Consider the following 21,621-nt stretch of genomic DNA (forward strand, 5'->3'; position numbering starts at 1 on the left):
AACAATTCTGCCTGCTAGCTCTGCGTCTGAAAAATCGCACACGTGCCCTTTTCTCTGCACCTGCTGATGAAGTGGCGTATGGATTCTGTAGGTTGTTGTCAAAATGACATGAACTCTAGATACAGAATCACAGAATCACACAGTGCAGAAGAGGCCCTTCGGCCCATCGAGTCTGCACCGACACGTGAGAAACACCTGACCTATCTACCTAATCCCATTTACCAGCACTTGGCCCATAGCCTTGAATGTTATGACATGCTAAGTGCTCATCCAGCTACTTTTTAAAGGGTGTGAGGCGATGAGTTTAACCTGATTCTGAAACAGGTCTTCCAATGTAGTCCAAATCTCTTGGTATCTTTTAGCTCTTCTACTGTTAATCCTGACATGTTCAATCTGCGGATCTTCATTCCAATTGCTGGGTGAATTTTTATGGCTTGCTTGTCTGGTTCAGCCACACCCAAATCAATAAACCATGTCCAGGATTTTGCCCTCAGTTGTGCGGGCTCAGCAAGGGGCGAGCAGAAGTGGCCACAAAAGTGACCGCTGCCCGCGATCGGGCCCCGAATACGATTTCATGTTGGCAGGCCAATTAAGGCCCGGCCAGTGTGAAACGTGTGCTGCAGCACTTTCACACGTGCGCGTGAGTGCATGCAGGAACATCTCCCTGTGGCACACAGCTGCCTTAGCGAGATCAAGATTTTGAACAATGAAAATAAGGAATTTAAAAATGTTTATAACATGTCCCCTGATGTGACTCTGTCACAAGAGCAGGGACATATTAAAAATTAGTTTGAAATTTTTTTTTCAGTCAGTGAATGAAACCTCATCTCGCCCGTGGATGAGTCTTTGCAAAAAATCCAAAGGCCGCTTGGCCTTTACTCTTGGTACTTTAATGGCCCTAAATATTAAATGTCGGTGGGTGTGCTGCTGACTCCCATGCACGGCTGCTGACTGAAATATCGTGCGAGTGTGCAATGATGTTGGGACGCTCGCCCGACGTCATTGCGCATCATTTTATGCTCATTTGGGTTGGACACGCACTTGACGAGCAGAAAACTCTGCCCCATAGCTTCGTACTCTGCTTAAACATTCTGAATTCGCATAGAAGGCCAGATGCATCCCAATTCAAACTGGGAATTTTGTGGACATTTTGACAATATTCCTTTGACCTTCCTCCTTGCTTTATTCAACCTATTGTTCAACAACTGCCGAAGCCACTCATTATAATCACAAGCTTCTTGAGCCCGATTTTATGATGGCTTTGTTTGTTTTTTTTTGTCTGACTTTTCCTTGTTCGCTATCAACTTTCTTGAATGACTTAACCCAGTGCTCGTTCTCTCGACGAGCTGTCCCACTCACTGAGCTGACAATGTGCTGCAATGTCACTATGGGGCCCCATCTGCTTACCAGCTTTTTATTTGAGCACTATCCTGGCACTGTGTCTTCAAAGCTTTTCTGTGTAGTCACCACATTGCAAATTCAACACGCTCTGATGCTGGGAACGCTTTGCCTCTGACCAAAATGTCAAGGGTCATCTCATGTAGCATGATCTAAGGTTGTTCACCACATTATACGTCAACTTAAACTAGTTGCCACACTGTTCAGCCACTACTGATCACCATGTCTTGTTTTTATAATGATATAAAGGCACCGATCACTCATAAGGCGTTTGGCAAATATGTTGTGGGTTCATTTATTTAAACTGGGCACATGAAAACATATATACAAGAATAGAAAACTGGGAGACATCAGCAGCAGAGCTGACTGTGCTGTGTCCTGCACACAAGCTGAAGTGAAACTAAGGCTGGATCACATGACACAGTTCCCTTCTAGTGATGTCATGCTGCAACCCCTTAAGGCCATATTACAACATCAGTCAGATCACTTCTTAATATGTGTGCCTTGACGCTCTGTGGTACAAACCATTAGCACAATCTTCCCAGAAAAATGGGTGAAATCCTGACATCAGGGAATTTTTCACATGACCAGTATACTTAGTGGGTGGGAGGCAGGACCTCCCCCTCTATAGGAAGGGGCAATCATGAACCAGCAACCAGGATAAATGACCAATTTTGGAAGGTGGGTGGGCCTTCCACACTGCTAGCCCAATAAGAAGGCTGGCAGCTCTACAGCCTCGGCAGTGCCACCAAGAGAGGTTGCTAATGTTGGGGCAATGGAAATCCAGGCCAGCCCCCATTTTGAGATGCATTTGTGGGGGAGGGGTGTGTGGTTGGGGGGTAGGGTGGGCAGATAGTTGTTTTTTTTTGTGCCTGGCCCCAGGAGGCAGGCCCCCACGATTGGAAGGGTAACACCACCAGCAGTGGCCTTAAGCCGTTGACAGCCTCCTCTTTGGGACATATAGTCTCTGGAGTCTCTGGGGCTCTGATGAACTCTCCCCCCACCAATGCTCCTCACCACTAGCCTCCACCACACCTCCACCCCCCAGCCCTCCACCTAACCAGGAAACCTCAAGAAAGCCACCTTCTTGTATTTGATGTCCTCCCAAGCGCTGGGAGGCAGCTCTGCTGCTGGGAAAAATACCCATAATATGGAAAAATGTCTCTTAACTTGGCCCTTAATTGTCAAAATTGACTGTTCATTGCTGGTCAGAGTGTAACCAAGCTGCCGCGATTTCCGTCATGGGAAACTTGCCCAGTGGGGAGCTGTCCTGCCGCGGCTCTCCAACATTTTGCTGGCCCTCACACTTCCTAAGCTGCCACCTTGGTGTTGGTGGAATTCCCTTCTCCCCCCCATACCCCCACCTTAAACCAGCTTATATTTCACTCTTTCCTATTTTGACTTAGTTCTGTCGAAGGGTCATGAGGACTCGAAACTTCAACTTTGTTCTTCTCCACCGATGCTGCCGGACCTGCTGAGTTTTTCCAGGTAATTCTGTTTTTGTTTTGGATTTCCAGCAACCGCAGTTTTTTGTTTTTATCCTGGTGTTGGTGGAATTCTGCCCAAAATCTTGGTGGGGATGAACAATGCAAACTAGAGAGAATGACACAACAGAAACATGGCAATGCAATGTGAAGAATGTAACCACAAAATCTTTGAACTCTGCAAGCTGCCTTCATTACTTAACCTGCACAATTTAACCAGAAGATATAGAATGGACTAAAATTTGCTGCAAACAGAATGTTGAAATATCTTGGAACTAGACTGAAAATAATGGGAGCCTTAAAGCCTGCTGATTCTACATTTTATTTTGACAATTTACAGGTTTTTAAATGGTCTGGCCTGTATGTTGCGTGTAAGCCTCTTGCTGTTACTTGGCTTTGTGAGTGAACGGCCGAGGTCTTCAAATTTGAGGTCACAGGGACAGGCTAGGGGCCCTTAACTTTGAAAACAGGAGGAGCTTCACTCCAGGAGTTCTATTTTATTGATATGTACTGAGCTAAGGAATTCTCCAATTGACCTCTTGGAGTCAATGGAAATCTCGGCTGGAGCCAAAATTGATTCCAAGACTCTGAGAATTACAGCCTCAGCAGACCTGTGTGAAGTGTGCTGGGAATCTACAGACGTTCTTTTTGGTTCTCCCATGGTTATGTCTGTTTCTTAATAAAATCTAGAAAGCCTTCATCTAATGTCAGGAATCCTATTCATCACCTCAGTTAGTAAGCCCCATAACACTGGAAAGTAGTTTAAATCCTTTCATTGTGGGGATGCCTTCATAATGTCACACAAACATAAATTAAAACAAATTTAAACACTCAGTGTCAGGGGAGTAATCCAAGGACGAAGGCTGATGGGTTAAATACCTTGCACTTTAGAAAATAACCATTGGTCATTCATCAGGACTTATCCAGCCTTTCTCATTAATGGGCACATTTATCATGACTTCCTTCTAGTAGACATGTGTGCATGCTATTCTGTCTTTGCTCTTCAGTCTGGCTCGTCCTTTACTGATAGGTACATTGCACCATGTTTGTGAATCAGTCTGAGTGAGAAGTACGGAGAAAGCAAATGAGGCAAATTGCAGATCAATACCTCCTTAAGCTAAATGCCATCAAGATGGTGTTATTCTGCTGATTTGAGAAGTGTGATTAAAAACAAATTAAACACATTCCACAGCAAAACTTGCTTTGCCTACAGAAAGACACACACAAACCTTGGATTAGTCTCTTCACCTTCCTCAAAACATCATTCTGTGAATAGAAAAGGTTACTCTTGACAGGTGACTCCTGACAGCAGCTATTCACCTCCTCAAAGATCAATTGCCCTCTGGTGCCAGTATAAATGCTGCCTGGATGGAAAACTCTTAACTTCAGTTGCTTCTGTGCCAAAACTAAACTGACCACCGTAGATATGTATGATCTACAGTTTGCGAATGACTGCAGAGTCATTGCCCCCTCTGCACTAGATCTGCAAATCACTCTTGATCTCTTCAACTCTGCAGACAAGGAACTTGGCCTGTCCTTGAAAGTTGCCAAAAACAAAACTCATAAATCAATTGTCCAGTCCAGCAAAGTTGATTTTGTAGGAGTTTTGCCTGAATGCTTGTGGAGTTGGCTTCAAGGGGACCTGGCATTTGCTTGAAGATCATCTCATTGAATCCAGAAGATGTGACAGAGGCATTACTGTTGGAGTGCCACACCTGGTAAGCTGGATATTCCACCTTTTTATTTGTTGAAGGAGAGACTCTGGAATACATTGAACACTTTCCATACCTTGGCATTCACCTCTCAAAAGGCCACCATTGACAAGGAGATACAACATCTGATCAACTGAACAATTTCAGCCTTCCACAAACTATGGCAGTGAGTGTTTGACAACAAAGACCTTTGCGAGTCAACAATAGGAGGCGGAATTGTCAATGCCCGCTGGCTTCAGCAGGTATGGGGTGCAATATGGCAAGAAGGCCAAAAATCGGTTTCACGATGTCGTGAAACCAATTTGTGATCGTCTGTTCACCCGTCGATGATGGGCCGTATTTCCTGCCATCGGATGTCAGGAACCTCATTGCAATACATCCCGATATCATTATAAGGCTAGGCGGCCGGACTCATCCCCAACCGCTGGACCGTCTGCCCATGTCACCATGATTGCACACTGGTGTGCTTCACAACAGCATGTATAAGGTGCGCTCTTGGCAGGCTGCACTTTGAGAGGAACTCGGAGGTGAGTGCACAGTAAGGTTGTGGAGTGCTTGCGAGGGTCGCCTGTTGGACTTCAAGGTTGAGGTGCATTAAGGCAGGGAGGGCAAAAGCTGCCCTGCAGTTGAAGTGTCTTTGATGTGGGGAGGTCATGGGGGTGGGGGTGGTGGTGGGCAGCAAAGGCTGCCCTGTGGTTGAAGGTAGCGCACAAGCACATGAGGAGGGTGGGGGGGAAGCGACCACGCATTAGGGACACCTTGTATAAAGCGACCATTCCTCTGCAGCTGAGACAGTTCACAGCCACATTGATATGACTGGAGTCGGTCCTCTAGCTTATCTGTCCACTCAAGCAATGCAGAGGTATGGAAGTGCCACCAAGTGCTCCAGAGCTTTTCACCTCTCGGGCATAGACTGCAAACTGATGAGCGTATTAGTGGACTGCAGAATAGTTGGATGACAGGGCACGTTTTACAATCTCCTTGCTAAAGCTGGCCATGGGACAGTCACTGGTGGAGGCACTCATAGCCCCTTGCAATGTCATCATTCAGGTTTGGACCAGTGTCCCCCATGGTTCAAGCTAACAGTGCAGCCTTGCAGTGCGGGTTAGGAGAATGTCTGTGCCTGAGCTGAGAGCACTGCATGCAGTCCAATGGGCAAAGCTGCCACCAATTGGTCAGGTGGATTGGCTTGGGGAAGATAGGGTTTTGGGCAGCCATGCGACGCACTAAACTCTGGCCAATCAAGTAGTGGCCAGCACTCTCCGGGGTGCGTTAAGGGGCCTCCAGACTTAACCAAGAGAGGTTCTTAGTACACCCATGCTAACCCACGCATCTCTCTCTTTCATCCTGCAGAAGGAATATATCAAGATCATGGAGCCTGGTAACCTAGCTGTATGCCTCGTGGCTTACAGAGAGTGAAGACAATGGAGAAGAGAGTGACTGAGGTGCCTGGCTGTGCAGTGGAAGGAGCAGCACTGTCTGGAAGAAGGGGCGGTTGGGCCTCCTGCACATGCTGCCGAAGAGTCACAACAAGCCGTTGCTGATCAGTGCCTAGCAACACACAGGGTCTATAGACGTCGCCTTTAATTCCTGCAGATGACCAAGAACCAGTGTCATTGAAGACAGTGCATTTCCAGGGAACTGATCGGTCACATCTATCAGCTACTGCAGGATCTGGCGCCACATGAACATGGATGGCATCCCCTGCCAGTGGCTGTGAAAGTGACAGTGGTGCTCAATTTCTACACCAGTGTCTCCTTGCAGGGCTCCACAGATGATCTGTTTGGGATATCACAAGCCTCCACCCACAAATGCATCCATGCGGTCACAGATGCCATCTTCATGAGGGCACACAACTTTGTGCATTTCGCCTGGGACCAGTAGAGCTAAGATGCAAGAATGATTGGATTTGCTCAGATCTCAGGTTCCTCACAGCTGCAAGGTATGATAGGCTGCATTCATGTGGCACTCAGATCTCCATCGCTCCACGTAGTCAACTATGTCAACAATAAGGCTTCCATTCACTGAATGTGCAGCTGGTATACAAACACCACAAACACATCCTTACAGGTCTGTGCACGGTTTCCAGGGACTGTCCTTGACTCCTACATTCTCAGTGAGTTACAGATCTCTGATGTCTTCCAGGATCCACAGAGACTGCAGGGATGGCTCCTCAGGGACAAGGGATACCCACAGAGAATGAGGCTAATGACACCTATGTGGCAGCCTCGGACTGCAGCAGAGTGAAGATATAACAAGGCTCATGCTGCAACTCACAACTTGGTGGAGTAGACCATTGAGATGCTGAAAATGAGGTTCCGGTGCCTGGGCCGGTCTGGTGGAGCCCTGCAATATAGTCCACAGAGAGTGTCACACATCGCCATCGCTTGCTGTGCCCTTTACAACCTGGCGCTGCAACAGGGAGAGGAGCTGGCTGAGGAAGAGATGCAGGAGCTGGAGATCTCCTCCAATGAGGAGGACATCGACCGGGATTAGGGTGGGGAGATCCTTGAAGACAATAATAACAACCCTTGCACTGGTCAGATGAAGCAGGCACACTCGGGAGGCCTTCATAGCTGCTAGATTTGTGGAGAATGATATTGACATGCAGTGAGGAGACACCATAGATCCTCACATTGCACCTGTGAATGTTTGACTCCAGTCTGGCCGATGGTGGCGCCAATACCCTCTGTGATAATGCTCCTGTCATGGAGATGCAGTGGAGGCACCAGTAGTCACTCGATTGCAGGAGGATGATAACAACATGCAGGGAGGACACTCCCTAGATCTTCACATAGCCTCTGAGAATGTCTGACTCCTGTCTGGCCGAAGACAGCTCAATTGTGCTCCATGATCAGGGCCATCTCAGAGATGCAGCCATTAAACTTTAGATGTATTTGATGCTTTTTGTCTGCCTTCAGCACCTGAGTCCTTCAGGAGCACAGCGTTACTGTTCTCAGATGCTGAAGACATGGAAGCCAGCCCCACTTTAAAGGTTCTGAGAGCACACAGGGAGAATAACGGAACTCTGTGACACCTGCCACTACATTCTGGCAGCAATGACAAGCACCATCGAGGTGCAGGCATCAGTGATGTCTCCAGGGAGTGTGAGGCTGGACCATCACTGTGGTCTGAAGGCTCCACAAAGCACAGGGAATAGGCCCTGAACTGAGACACCTGCCTTTATCTTGTACAGAAAGGTTTCACATCTGAGTGACATGAACACTGCTCATCAGAACAAGGAGCCATAGGCAGGGACACATTCTTGGGAGTTTATTGACAATAGTGAACAGTATGTACATATGATTAATACCCATGCCCAGGCTGTGCAGCTAATTCTTCTTCATTCGGTGCAGAGGGGGGCCAGGACGGAGGAGGACCTCCTCATGAACCTGCTCCTGGGCTTGGCCAGATTAGCCATTAACAGGTCCAGACAGTGTGTGATCAAGGGGTCGTCCGACTCGACTGTCTGCCCCTCTTCCTCAGTTACATTCACTGGAGAGAGAGCAAGCAGTGTCCACCGGCACCGTTGAGGCCTTCCCTGCTCAGTGGGCACCACGGGGACTAGGGTGTTTTATTGACCCTCTTAATCACATTTTCATTTAATGTTTGTAAGTTTCCTTTAAATTTTGTCTTTTGATTTTGCAGTTTCTCTTTAAGGGGCTTCCTTTTAATTTGTCTCTTGATTTGTTAATTTAGTTTATTTGTTTGTGCTCAAAAGAGTTACACCTTCTTAACTTTCCTAACACTGCCGCTACATTTTGGTTCTCCCCGGGGGTCCACAATGGAGGTAGAGGCAGCCTGCTAACTGCTACACTCTGCCTGTGATAACCTTGATGGGTGTCCTCTGGAGGGCCAAGACTTGAAGGGTCCCTGCCTGGTTTCAGGATGCTGCTATATAGCAGTGGACCTCCTCAAGCTGTGGAGCTGGAACTGCTGAGGTCACAGGAAGAGGGGCTTTAAATGGGCTGGGCACTCCCAGAATCACCTGGGTGAATGACCCTGGGGTGTACACCTGCTGACCCTCCTCCCTATGGGTGCCCAAGGGTCCCTGGTTAACTCCTTGAGGAGAAGAGGTAGCTGAGGTGAGATCGAACTGCCCCACACCCCTCTCGCATACACACTGTTGGAGACCAACTATAGTAGAGTTCAGCCCAAGCAGCAGTGCAGGAGTGAGATCCTGGCCCAAGGTCTCCATGGTGGCCGCCATCCTACCAGTATTGACCTTGGGGCATTGGCATGCAAGCTCTATCACCTCAGCCTGAAGGCAGACAGATTTCTCCATTGTACCATGCAATCTGAGGAGTGCAACGGACATCCCTTCCTGATGTTCCTGAGCTTGCCTTTGCAGCTCCAACAACTGTGACATGACCGAGTCCAGAGGCTCGTCATCTGACTCAGATTCAGCAAATTTCTCGAAGTGTCGGACACCTGAGATGTCCCTCCTGCCACCTGCTGTGGATCAGAAAGTGCAATGTTCTCATCAGATTGTGATCCCGAAGCTGCTCTAAAGCTAGGTCCCAACGAGGTGTGTGTCTCTGCGCTGGTGGAGGGTGTGGGTGAGCGTTGTGACAGGACTTCAGGGAAGGTGCCTTCAGATTCCTCTTCAGAGGTTTCTTCGGAGCTGGATTGGAGGCCTTGGGTTGTGGACTCTGTCAGCTGTTTGGCAGATGTGCCTGCGAAAGCAAAGAGAGATAATTACTGTATGACAGTGGCCTGTGAAAGAGGACACATCACTCACAGCATGGTTATCTAATGGATGTTGCGCTACTGGATCCTCACTTGGTAGATCACAGCTGACCTCACTGTCGGAACGGTCCAGATCCCTACCAGCCAGCTGGATGGCTCTGTTTTCAAACTCTATGAGGACCTTGATTTTAGGCATTTCTTCACTGGTTAGCGACCGCTCCCTCTTCTTGTGTGCCAACTTGCCCTGCATAAATAGAGATGGAGAGAGTGTAAGCAGAACACCTGCCAGGCCAGATGATAAGTATGCCTGGCATGTGTGGTCAGTGAGCGGTCCCATGGATGGGATGAAGACAATGAAGTTATGTGTGAGAGAGTGAATGTTGATGTCCCTTGCACTGGCAGTGCGTGAGGTCCCTGTGGATGTGTGATGGGTTTGTGAGTGTGTGAGTTGAGACTGATAAGAAGAGTGACTTATCCTGCCGGAACGGAAGAGATCATTCATTCTCCTGTGGCACTGGGTGGCTGTCGTCTTTTGCAGGATATTGGCACCGACCACCACTGCAACCGCTTCCCAAGCCGGATTAGTGATGTTGCTGCCTACCCTGTGGCCAGAGACGGGTAGCAGACATCATGCTGAGCTTCCATTTGTCCCAAAGGCATTCCAGGGAGGGGTCATTGAACCTGGGGGCTGCAGTCTTTTTGTCTTTCGGGGCCATGTCTTCTTTACAGCAGCCATGGGCTGGAAGCACTGAGAGGTCTGCATGCGGTTGGACTTTAAACTTGATGCCCAGCATGATGAAGTGGCAAGGTGACGGCACGGTGGGCAAACGAGACCCCGCCCAACATGGAAATGGTGTGTTTCCGGGGAATGCATAATTAACGTGGAGGGTTTGAGATGATACAGCATGAAAAGCCACTATTGTGGCCGGCGGGTAAAACATCGTTTTACTCACCCACTACTGCACTTTGTGCAAATCTGGAATGATTTTGTCCCTAGTTTACAGAACAGTTGTCATCACTAAATTCCTGTACTCCAGTGAGACCTGGACTGTGTATCAGTGACACGTAAGAACACTAGAGGAATTCTATCAACAATGCCTTTGGCACATCTTCTGGATTCAATGAGAGGATGAATCACATGAAGACCCTCGGCAGAAACTCATGACCCTGAGCAGATGTCATTCTTGAATCAAGGGATATGTGACTAAGTATGGAAAAGAGTGGATCTAAAATGCCACTTTGGCCTTGTGTGAATCTATGGAAGATTATTCACTTGAACATTGGAAAATGGCTTAGACTGGTTCTACCTTGTGTTTTTGAGTCTACCATATTACAGTGTTGAGGTGGGGGTGGTGGTAAAATAATGAGCAGCTTTTCACTTGTGGGAGGGTCAAAAAAACAGACAGTGATTGTGTCCTTCAGTGGATGTGGCAGGGACATGGAGGGGGCAATTTATGGGAAAGGAGCTCCCCACCTCCTCCACCACCTCTGCCACCCACTGAGAAGGTGGCATAGTGGTAATGTCACTGGACCAGGGATCTAGGGACCCAGGCTAAAGCTTTGGGGGCATGGGTTCAAATCTCACCACCCAAGCTGGTGGAATTTAAATTCAATCAATTAATCTCAAATTGAAAGCCAGGCTCTGTAACGATAACCATTATACTCATTGTGTGAGATTTTTAGCTCGGTAGCATGAAGTAGTGTGTGATGACGTTGGGCAAGCGTCCTGTACTCGTGCAATATTTTGGTACACCTGACAACAATTAAGAGGGCTGTTAAGTCAATTAATAAGTTAATTAAAGTGAGTTTTTTCCTGCCTGTCCAATCTTATAGTTGGCAGGCGGGCGAATAAGCCAAGCAGTCTTTGGATTTTTGAGGAGACCTCATCCATGGGCAGGATGAAGTTTCCAATGTTAATTAAAAATAAAATAAAAAATCTAAATTCTCATTTTCAACATATCCCCTCATGTGATGGGTTTGTGAGTGGGTGAGTTGAGAGTGATGAGAAGAGTGACTTACCTTTGTGGAACTAAGGAGCTCATTCATCCTCTTACCTTAATTTAAAATCTTTATTTTTAATGTTAGAAATCTTCAGCTCCCTGAGGCAGCTCTGTGCCTTCAGGGAACTTTCTGTGAGCGAACCGTGTGCATGTGCTGACTTCTACACTCACCCACCTCTCCCCCCACCAACCCAGACAATACTGAGCATTTCAGCGCATGATTCATGCTGGCTGGCCGTTAATTGGCCAGCTAGCATGAAATCATTGCCGGGGCCTGATCACTAGTGATGGACCATTGCACAGCCAATCCTAGGTCCACCCTCTGTACCTGCCCCTCGAGGGGAAAATTTTTCCCATTGGCTATGGTTAAAACCCATCTCTTCATTAACGTCCCTTAAGGATGGAAATCTGCTGTCTTTACCTTGTCTGGCCTATGCGACTCCAAATCCACAGCAACATGGTTGACTCTTAACTATCCTCTGAAATGTACTCTATCACTCAGTTCAAGGAGGTGATTCATCAACACCTGCTCAAGGGTATTTAAGGATGGGTAACAAATACTGGCCTTGCCAGCAACACCCACATCCCATGAAAGAATAAAAAATAACTACCGATACTGGAAAACACCAGGACCAAAAATACAGGTCAACCAGGTGCAGACATTTTCCAGTATTTGATTAAGTAACTTCCCCCAGATCCACCCTTGGCCAGACTGGAATTCTACTGTAACAGGCTGGAAGATTTTGTCAATTTTGTCAAAGCAGCCCGCTTGATTGGTGATCCATCCACAAACATTCACTCCCTCCACCCCGATGCACAGTAGCAGCAGTGTGTACCATCTACAAGATGCACTGAAGGAATTCACCAAGGCTCCTTAGACAGCATCTTCCAAACCCATGACCACTACCATCTAGAAGGACAACGGCAGCAGATAGATGGGAACACCACCACCTGGGAGTTCGCCTCCAAGTCACTCACCATCCTGACTTGGAAATATATCGCTGGTCCTTCACTGTTGCTGGATCAAAATCTTGGAACTCCCTTCCTTACAGCACCACGGGTGTATCTACATCACATAGACTGCCACGGTTCAAGAAGGCAGCTCACCACCACCTTTTCAAGGACAACTAGGGATGGACAATAAATGCTGGTCGAGCCAGCGAAGCCCACATCCAATGAATGAATTTTTAAAAATTGCTTCAATTAGATGGGAATCGGGGTCACAGTGCTTCAAAGATCAGTGATAAATGTCCCACAAGCTCCTTTCCTCTTTCATTCCATCATTTTTAAAAGAGAACGAATCTTCCCTTTGGTGAGTGGCCTGCCTGCCTGATCCAGGCAGCTCTGGATTGCTCATGTGGAAGCCCCAACAAAAATGGAGTCTGATGTAGTATATTCATATGTCATGAGCATGCCCAGTGTGTGATGATGTCATTAAACGTGAATGGGCCTGTTGTATTTCCCAAGGTGGAACCGTAAACCCAAAACAACCAAATTTACTAAATGATCTCCAAATGAAGAAAAGACCAACAAAATTCCACTTTTTTGTAGCTTTTACTTTAACACAAATCAGAACCTACAGAAATTACCCATGAATTAACAGGCAAATAATACTTTGAATAAAATGACAAATTTCATTTTATGTGGTTGATGCAACAAAGATACATTTTATACAGCCAAAAACATTCACATCTCTCCCTGCACAAATGTGGCACTATGTACCTGCAGATCCATTATATGCTGTTCACACAGGGGAGTTCAGGAGTCCTATCCAACAAAGCATTCACCTTCGAGTTTCACAGCTAGGATTATCATCAGCAAGGTAAACTTCTACTAACTCTCTCTTCCTTGATTCATGTCAGTCCTGAGGGTGTAGCTTTCCGAGTTCCTTTTCAACTGACAAACCAATAACACCCTGGTTCATTGTTTAGCCACTTTTGGTCTGTCCACAAAAAGCAGGAAAAATTCAATCCAGCCAGCTAACCTAATCTTAATCATCACCAAAGTGATGGGAGGTATGTTACGTACTCACCAATAGCTTACTCACCAGTACTAAGTTTGTGTTCCATCAGGGCCACTAGGCTCCTGACCTCATTACATCCTTGTCCCAAATGTGAACAAAACAGCTGAAGTGGAGGGGTGAGGTATGGCCTTGACATCAAGGGTGCACATTACCAAGCGTGGCATCAAGGAGCCCTAGCAAATACCAGCATGCCATATTATGAACTACAAGCTAATTTTATATCTTAAAAACCGGACACAAAAAGGCTGGAAAAGGTGGCCACTGAGGTCACCTGACTTCTTTGTGGATTAAAACCACTCCTCTGTCTCCTGTCTCAAGAGGGAACAAAAACAATTCCAGGCGGATGTGAATCAATGTCCTTCCTTGAAACCAATCAAAAGGGTGTTATCTGATTCAAATGGGTCAGTCTAAAACAAAGACCGAGGGCGGGAGTTTTTGGCCCCACCCGCAGCCGGGATCATCCGGTTCCCGATGGGGCCGGAAAATCCGGGCCAGTGACTGTCTCAAACCCTCAGAGGTGTTATCTCACAACACAGGATGCATGATCAACATGAAGACCCCACCTTGTTTGGAAAAAAGATTTTGAACTTGTGAAAAGCCTCATAGGGGCAGCCATATTTTTATGTACTTTTAAAAATCAGCTCGGAGCTGCTTGCCGTTTGTCAGTGGTTGTCAGTTGGTCAGAAAGCCAGACCACAAACTAGCTGCAAGTCATCAAGCATCCAAGGTAATTAACAGCAATACCTTGAAATCAGGAGATCCCAACAGAGAAAAGGACTGTGCCCCCAACCACTTCCAACTAAAGTTTGCCGAAGAACCAATTTCCTAGTTATTTGACTACAAGAAACTCACAATTTGCTGTGAAGCTGGGCTTTGCAAGACCCTCCCTTCAACTTTAAAGTGTTGAAACCATCCAAGTTACTATTAGGCCTGTCATGCAGCAGACTGGAGATGGTAAACAAGAGACAGAGATATCTATAATCTGTAAAAGCGCCTTACCTTCACCTGTATCCAATCTTGTGTGTGTGTGTGTGTGTGTGTGCGCGTGTCCGTACATGATATCCAGTGGATAACGTTGTGTTAATTTGGAGTAAATGTGTGAGAATAAATAACATTCTTTATTGTTTAATTCACAAAAGTTTGTGCTGAAATTATTTAATTGGAAAATACAATCAAAGGAATAAGAAAATACACAACTCCTTCCATACAAAACATACTGATCATGGGAAGTAAGAGAGTAAATTATGTCTGTGACACAAGATTGCAGTCAATGGGAATCAGGGGGAAATTCTCCATTGGCTGGAGTCATACCTAGCACATGGGAAATTGGTTGTAATTGTTGGAGCCCAATCATCTCAATCCCAAGACATCGCTATGGAATTTCTCAGGGTGTGGTCCTATGCTCAACCACATTGAGCTACTTCATTAATGACTTTCCTTCCACAATAAGGTCAGAATTGGGGGTGTTCACTGATGATTGCAGTGTTCAGAACCATTTGCAATCCCTCAGATACTGAAGCTGTCCACAAACAGCAAGAACTGGACAACATTATGACATTCGTGCCATATAATTGCCAGGCAGTGATCATCTCCAGCAAGAGAGAAACTAATCCTCTCTCCTTGATATTAAATGGCATTACCATCACTGAATCCCCTAACACCAACATCCTGGGGTTACCGTTGACCTGAAACTGAACAGGATCAGCCATATAAATACTGTAGCTGCAAGACCAGGTCTGGTTCTGGGAATTCTGAATTGAGTAGCTTCTGAATCCCCAAAGCCTGTCCACCATCTAAAAGGCACAAAGCAGGAATACAGTGATGGAATACTCTCCACTTGCCTGGATAAGTGCGGTTCCAACAACACTCGAGCTCGATATCACTGGCATGGACACAATGGGCTGAATAGTCTCCTTCTGTGCCGTAATGATTCTATGATGCACTGGCTATGACCATCCAGGAGAAAGCAGCCTACTTGCTTGGAACCCCATCAACCACCTTATACATTCATTCCCAGATCACTGATGCAGAGTGACAGCAGTGTGCACCACCAGCAACTCGCCCTTGACGGCACTTTCCAAATTCCCAACCTTTACCATTTAGAAGAAGCAGGACAGCGGATGCATGAGAAAACCAACATCTACATGTTCCCCTCCAAATCCCACACCATCCCTGACTTGGAAATATATCACTGGTCCTTCACTGTTGCTGGGTCAAAATCCTGGCATTCCCTTGCTAAAAGCACTTAGTTGTCAAGAAGGCAATTCATCACCACTTTCTCGAAGGCAATTAGGGATGGGCAATAAATACTGACCTTACCAATGACACCCATATCCTGTGAATAAAATAAACAGAGGCCTTTCAATCCACTAGGACATTGCACAATATGGCAGAGAAATCACAGCAGCAAAACATCAAACCTTTGCAGCTTGACCTACCACAGACTATTGTTATAAAACAGATTGAATAACTCAATATAAATCCAATCTAAACTTTGAAGTAGTTTATGGACTGTGTAAATATATGCACTGCAAATACTCTTTAAAGAGGAATACAGTTAACGTTTTGAGTCCGTCTGACTCTTCAACACTTCTGTTGCAGAGTCATACGGACTCGAAATGTTAACTGTATTCCTCTCCTCAGATGCTGTCAGACCTGCTGAGTTTTTCCAGGTATTTTTATTTTTGTTTTTGTTTTGGATTTCCAGCATCCACAGTTTTTTGCTTTTACTCTTTAAAAAGACCTGTTTGCCTGTAGTCATTAAATGTCAGCTTATTAATGCCAAGTACACACCATGTTCGTAATGCTTAAAGCGTAAGTATCCATTAGGTGGGTCCCGATTTGTGTTATTTGAAACAGCTTAAAGTGTTATTTTAAATTGACATTAACTTCAACATAACTTTAATATTGTATTCTGATGAAGAGTCATACGGACTCGAAACGTTAACTCTATTCCTCTCCGCAGATCCTGTCAGACCTACTGAGTTTTTCCAGCTATTTTTATTTTTGTTTCAGATTTCCAGCATCTGCAGTATTTTGCTTTTAATTTTAATATTCCTGTTTAGAGAAATACAATTTTTACCAACTATATATTTTTTTAGAACCTGGTTTGCTTTAAGTTATCTCTATTCCATAATCTATCCACTCACCTGCTCCCAGTCCTCTCTCCATGTGCTTGACCTACAATGCAATCCATTGGGAGTCATCCTGTCAAAACTGGAAGACCTTCCATTGAACCCCTCCAAGCACAGCTATTATTTCTGTCTCTTCTGTTCCATTTCTCTTTTTCTTGAAAATCCTGGAAACCGTCAGGATTTCTGTCCTCGCATTTGACAGTGGAATCTGATCAAATGGCCCAGCCCAGGGAAATGCATTGGGCTTGGGGTGCACGGGAGGCCTGTCCCTCCAGAAGCCTGTCGGAAGAGGAGAATCCCTGTGAAAGTCTTCCAAAGTGTGGTCTTTGTTTGAGCTTGTGTCTTCAATTCCTTCTTGAAGACCAAATGCTTTACAGAAAATTTGTGACGACCAGTTTAAGCCATTTCTTCAGTGCTTATGCTGAACTTCCACAGTGAGAGATTGGCAGAGCCCCCATGGAAAGTTTAAGTTGCTGCCTTTAGTGTTAGCTTGGCTCAAGTGGTGTCACTCTTGCTTCTGGAATAAGAGGCTCAAGTCCCACCAAAGACTTTCTCATTACCTATGATCCAATTTTACAACGCTTATTTAATTAAAAATATTAATGTCCTGCCTAAAATTTATTCTCATAAGTAAAGCTGGTCATTCACTGTTCAAGTTCATGTTGTTAATAATACCAATAACTCTAAAATTGAGTAGCTTCTCTTTGAAGATAGCAGACAGAGCATTAAATGAAATATGAATGCATTAAAAGTATGGGTTTCTTTTGGCCAGAAGGGTGTCTGAGAGCCACAGAAACCCACCTCTGTTTCTCTTCTCCAAACCAAACTTTAGTATAAAGGTGTTCGGGCACAGCAAGGGTTAATGTGGGGCTGGGGAAGCATTCCTAAACTACCATCATCACCTAGCTTTTCTTAATAAACAAGCATAAATTATTTATAGCACATTAACTATTATTAAACATTCGATCATCTTTTCCCCACCGATGATATGATGTAGAGAATCACATGATGGTAGATTATGTGTCGAAGAGTCCAGCAGAAGCCAGCATGGAGGCAGCACCCATGCTGGGCTACACCTTGGAGATGGATAGAGTAATGAGTTGTTAATAAACACTTAATGTTCAAACATACAAGCCTCCAGACCTCTCAGCAAGACACCAAACAAACTTGCAACACAAAATGCTGCAAAATACACACAGATTGAGTTTCTGTTTGACTAATGTTCCCCTCCTTGCAGTAACCCAGCAAAAAGCAGGTCTTGTGGTGTAGTGGGTAGCATCCTGTCTTCTGAACCAAAAACTCCTGGTTTCAGTTCTATCCTAGGACTTGATGGCCATGAAAGGTATATTCACGGTGTGGCCAGGCAGGTTGATCCTTTTGATATACCTATGGTAGGTGGTAAGAGCGGGAGGGTTTCCTGGTCAGCCAGAGCTGTGTGGTAGCTGCAGGGCAAAAACCTCTATGTTAAAAACTCCGTGTGCAAACTCCTGCACAGGCTCTCTAGCAAGTGTCCTCCTCACTTTGAGGGACTACTAGAGAGGGTGGTCAGAGAACTTGGGTGGAGATGATAAAGGCACTACTTTAGAAACTCAAGTGCCCACTGCAGTACTGATGGATTTTAATCAGTAAAACTGTGGAGTTTACTAGCACAGAGTACTGGAAAGCTTCCTAATACTTGTCTATCCGGGACTTCCCTACCTGTCAAAGCATTGTTTTATATAGATCTCTGGGGCTTAGTGGAAATAATCCCAGCCCCCATTTACATATCTATCTCTCCAGGTTCCCTTGGTGACTCAAGAAAGCTGGTCAATAAATAACTGTGGCCTGGAGTGTGCAGAGTTACCTAGCTTGGGTAACAAGTAGCCAGAGGGTTGACTTAGCTCCGAATTTCCATTGGCATATGCCATCTTAGAGCTACTTCAACCCCCAACAATAAACCCTTACCACCTGCCTTGGCACAAGTTGATCAGTACAAAATTAACAAGTTTAATTTTGAGTCCTTGCTAAGCATTCCTAAACTACCATCACCACCAGTAACTTCTGGCTTTTCTTGATAAACAAGCATAAATTATTTACAGCACAGAAACTATTATTAAACATTCGATCATCTTTTTTCATAGCTTGAATATTTCAGCTTTATTAAGTGCTCAGTGTCAGTCAGGTCATGAGAAACATGTGTAACTGGAAACGTTACACTTAAAATCAGGATTTGCGTGCATAAAAATAACCAATTTGCAAATCAACGCACCATAGCCGAGCTCGACAATACAACTGAATACGAGACAATAAAAAATACATGAAGGGGTTGTTTCTGAACAGTTTGATTTCCTGCTTCAGTTTGGCTTTATGTTCACAGCGAATAAAATGCTAAGTATTAAAAATTGGATAATTGGGAAATATTTTCTGCGTGAGTGAGGATTTTGTGGTTAGGTCCTATGTTTCCATCAAGATTCAAACAATGGGAGTGTGTGGTTTACTGTTTGATGTCTGGGCTAGAATTAATTTTCTCTTTGCTCGTTAAGGTGAGGGACATTAGTGTTGCGGAATGTTCTCACTTTTGGCACACAGGTCAGATGTACCACAGCTAGATTGCATAACATAACTCTGCATATTCAGCACCCACACACACACCTCAGCCTGAGACAAGTGCTCCAAACTGCACCAGTCCCAAATTTCCCACTAGCAGTTAGGTGATTGCATTTGCAGTTCTGTGCCAAAACCCAGGATTGAACCAGGGACCTTTAGATCTTCAGTCTAACACTCGCCCACCTGAGCTATTTCGGCTGATAATTTCCCACTGGCAGCTGACTTGTTGAGTCAGATTACTAATTAGTGACCAGTCAGGCATGGTTTTGTGGATCAGCCCATACCTATTAGAAACTAATTGAGACTGCTTGGCTAATTTCACCCAGCATCCTGATGACCAGAGGAGATGCCCATTCAAACTTTCTGGGCTGGATTTGAGCCCAGGTCCTAGAGGAGTCACCCAGTGTCCAACCCACTAAGCTACCCAGATTGCCAGTGCCCAACCCACTTTGTCACTGAGTTAGCCAGTGTCAAACCTGCTGTGTCACTGAGATAGCCAGTGTCCAACCTGCTGTGTCACTGAGATAGCCAGTGTCCAACCTGCTGTGTCACTGAGTTAGCCAGTGTCAAACCTGCTGTGTCACTGAGTTAGCCAATGTCAAACCTGCTGTGTCACTGAGTTAGCCAATGTCAAACCTGCTGTGTCAAAATGTTAGCCAGTGTCCAACCTGCTGTGTCACTGAGTTAGCCAGTGTCAAACATGCTGTATCACTGAGTTAGCCAGTGTCAAACCTGCTGTTTCACTGAGTTAGCCAGTGTCAAACATGCTGTGTCACTGAGTTAGCCAGTGTCAAACCTGCTGTATCACTGAGTTAGCCAGTGTCCAACCTGCTGTGTCACTGAGTTAGCCAGTGTCAAACCTGCTATATCACTGAGTTAGCCAGTGTCAAACCTGCTGTATCACTGAGTTAGCCAGTGTCAAACCTGCTGTGTCACTGAGATAGCCAGTGTCAAACCTGCTGTGTCACTGAGATAGCCAGTGTCAAACTTGCTGTGTCACTGAGTTAGCCAGTATCAAACCTGCTGTGTCACTGAGATAGCCAGTGTCCACACAGATTGCACCTGAATACAGTTTTTGGATGGATCTGATGTTGTGGTTCATATAGAGACAACAGGCTTTAATTCCCTCTCCGTACTGTATAATATGCTGTGGAAAATGTACTTTTATTACCGTTTTGATGCCGTTCACAAATGATTTTAGACAGAGTAAAAACAAAACTAAGCAGCACACAAAGCAATTTTAAGCAATGTGTAAATTATTGTACTACTGGTCTAACATTCAGCACTGGCTGAGGTTATACTGCCAGCTGTTCTTTTCAAAAAGGATGGATTGCCGTGAACAGACTGCCCCGTTAGTTCTCTGCTGACACACATCAACTGACAGGACTCACTGAGTTCATCCAGTGATGAGCTGATCCTGGCAGGTTTGGAAGGTCCCAAGATCAATTCTCAGCCTATGCTGGGTTAGTGGATCTAAGCTGAGGTGTTGGTAATATGCTACAGTTACTTCCAACAAGTTAGTTTGAGAGCAGGAAAAGCATCAGCTAGGGCTTCAGCACCTGATCACCATGGCCACAGATGTGTGGGCATTGAACAATTATGAGATCAGGTTTTACTATGGTGCCCTTTTCTTTGGATAGATCTGGGTGCAAATAATGCGCAAGGTTTGGGAGGTGACTAATGGTCCCCCCATGGGCCCTGGGTAATATTTATCCCTCAACCAACATCTAGTCATTACTATATTGTTGTATTTGGTTTTGGCCAAATTGGCTATTGTGTTTCCGAGCATTACAACACTAACTACACTTCAAAAATGCTTGATTGATTGTAAAGTACATTAGGATGTCTAAAGGATGTGAAAGGCACTACATAAATGCAAGCCTTTCCCTTGTTTTCTAAAAATATGATTAAAATGGACCAGATTGGGGCAGATAGTGGTGTAGTGGTAATATCATTGCCCCAGTAATCCAGAGGCCCAGGCTAATGCTCTGGGGGCTCATGGTCAAATCTCACCATGGCAGCTGGCGGAATTTGACTTCAATTAAGAAATCTGGAAAATAAAGCTAGTCCCAGTAATGTTTATTTTTATTCATTCAGGGGATGTGGGAGTTGCTGGCAAGGCCAGCATTTATTGCCTACCCTTAATTGCCCTTGAGAAGGTGGTGGTAAGCTGCCTTCTTGAAGGGCTGCTGTCCATGGTGAGCATGAAACTACCTTCAACTGTTGTAAAAATTCATCTGTTTCATTAATGTCCTTTAGGGTGGGAAATCTGCCATCCTTACCTGGTCTGGCCTACATGTGATGGCAAACCCACAGTAATGTACTTGACTCTTAATTGCCCTCTGAAATGGCTGAGCAAGCTGCTCAGTTCAAGTGAAATTAGGGATGGGTAATGAAAGCTGGCCTTGCCTGCGATGCGCACATCCCACGAAAGAATAAAGAAAAAAGAAATTACATTATTTTACATTTTATTTTTTAAGGGGTTGGATGACCAAACCCTTCCTAGAATAACAGCCAATTTGTTCAGTGTTTGTCTACATGTATCATCACAGGCTAAAGGCAACCCTTGAGCCAGCCTTGCAGGGAAATAAGAGC

General features: G+C 45.4%; 1 non-coding gene across 1 annotated transcript; it reads right to left on the bottom strand.

Annotated features, from left to right (window-relative positions):
* Positions 1-19,151: 19,151 nt before the first annotated feature.
* Positions 19,152-19,224, bottom strand: trnaf-gaa. Its single transcript has one exon. It is a non-coding gene; the product is annotated as a tRNA-Phe (tRNA).
* Positions 19,225-21,621: the final 2,397 nt, after the last annotated feature.

The sequence above is a fragment of the Carcharodon carcharias genome, chromosome 14 (assembly GCF_017639515.1).
Source record: "Carcharodon carcharias isolate sCarCar2 chromosome 14, sCarCar2.pri, whole genome shotgun sequence".
NCBI lineage: Eukaryota > Metazoa > Chordata > Chondrichthyes > Lamniformes > Lamnidae > Carcharodon > Carcharodon carcharias.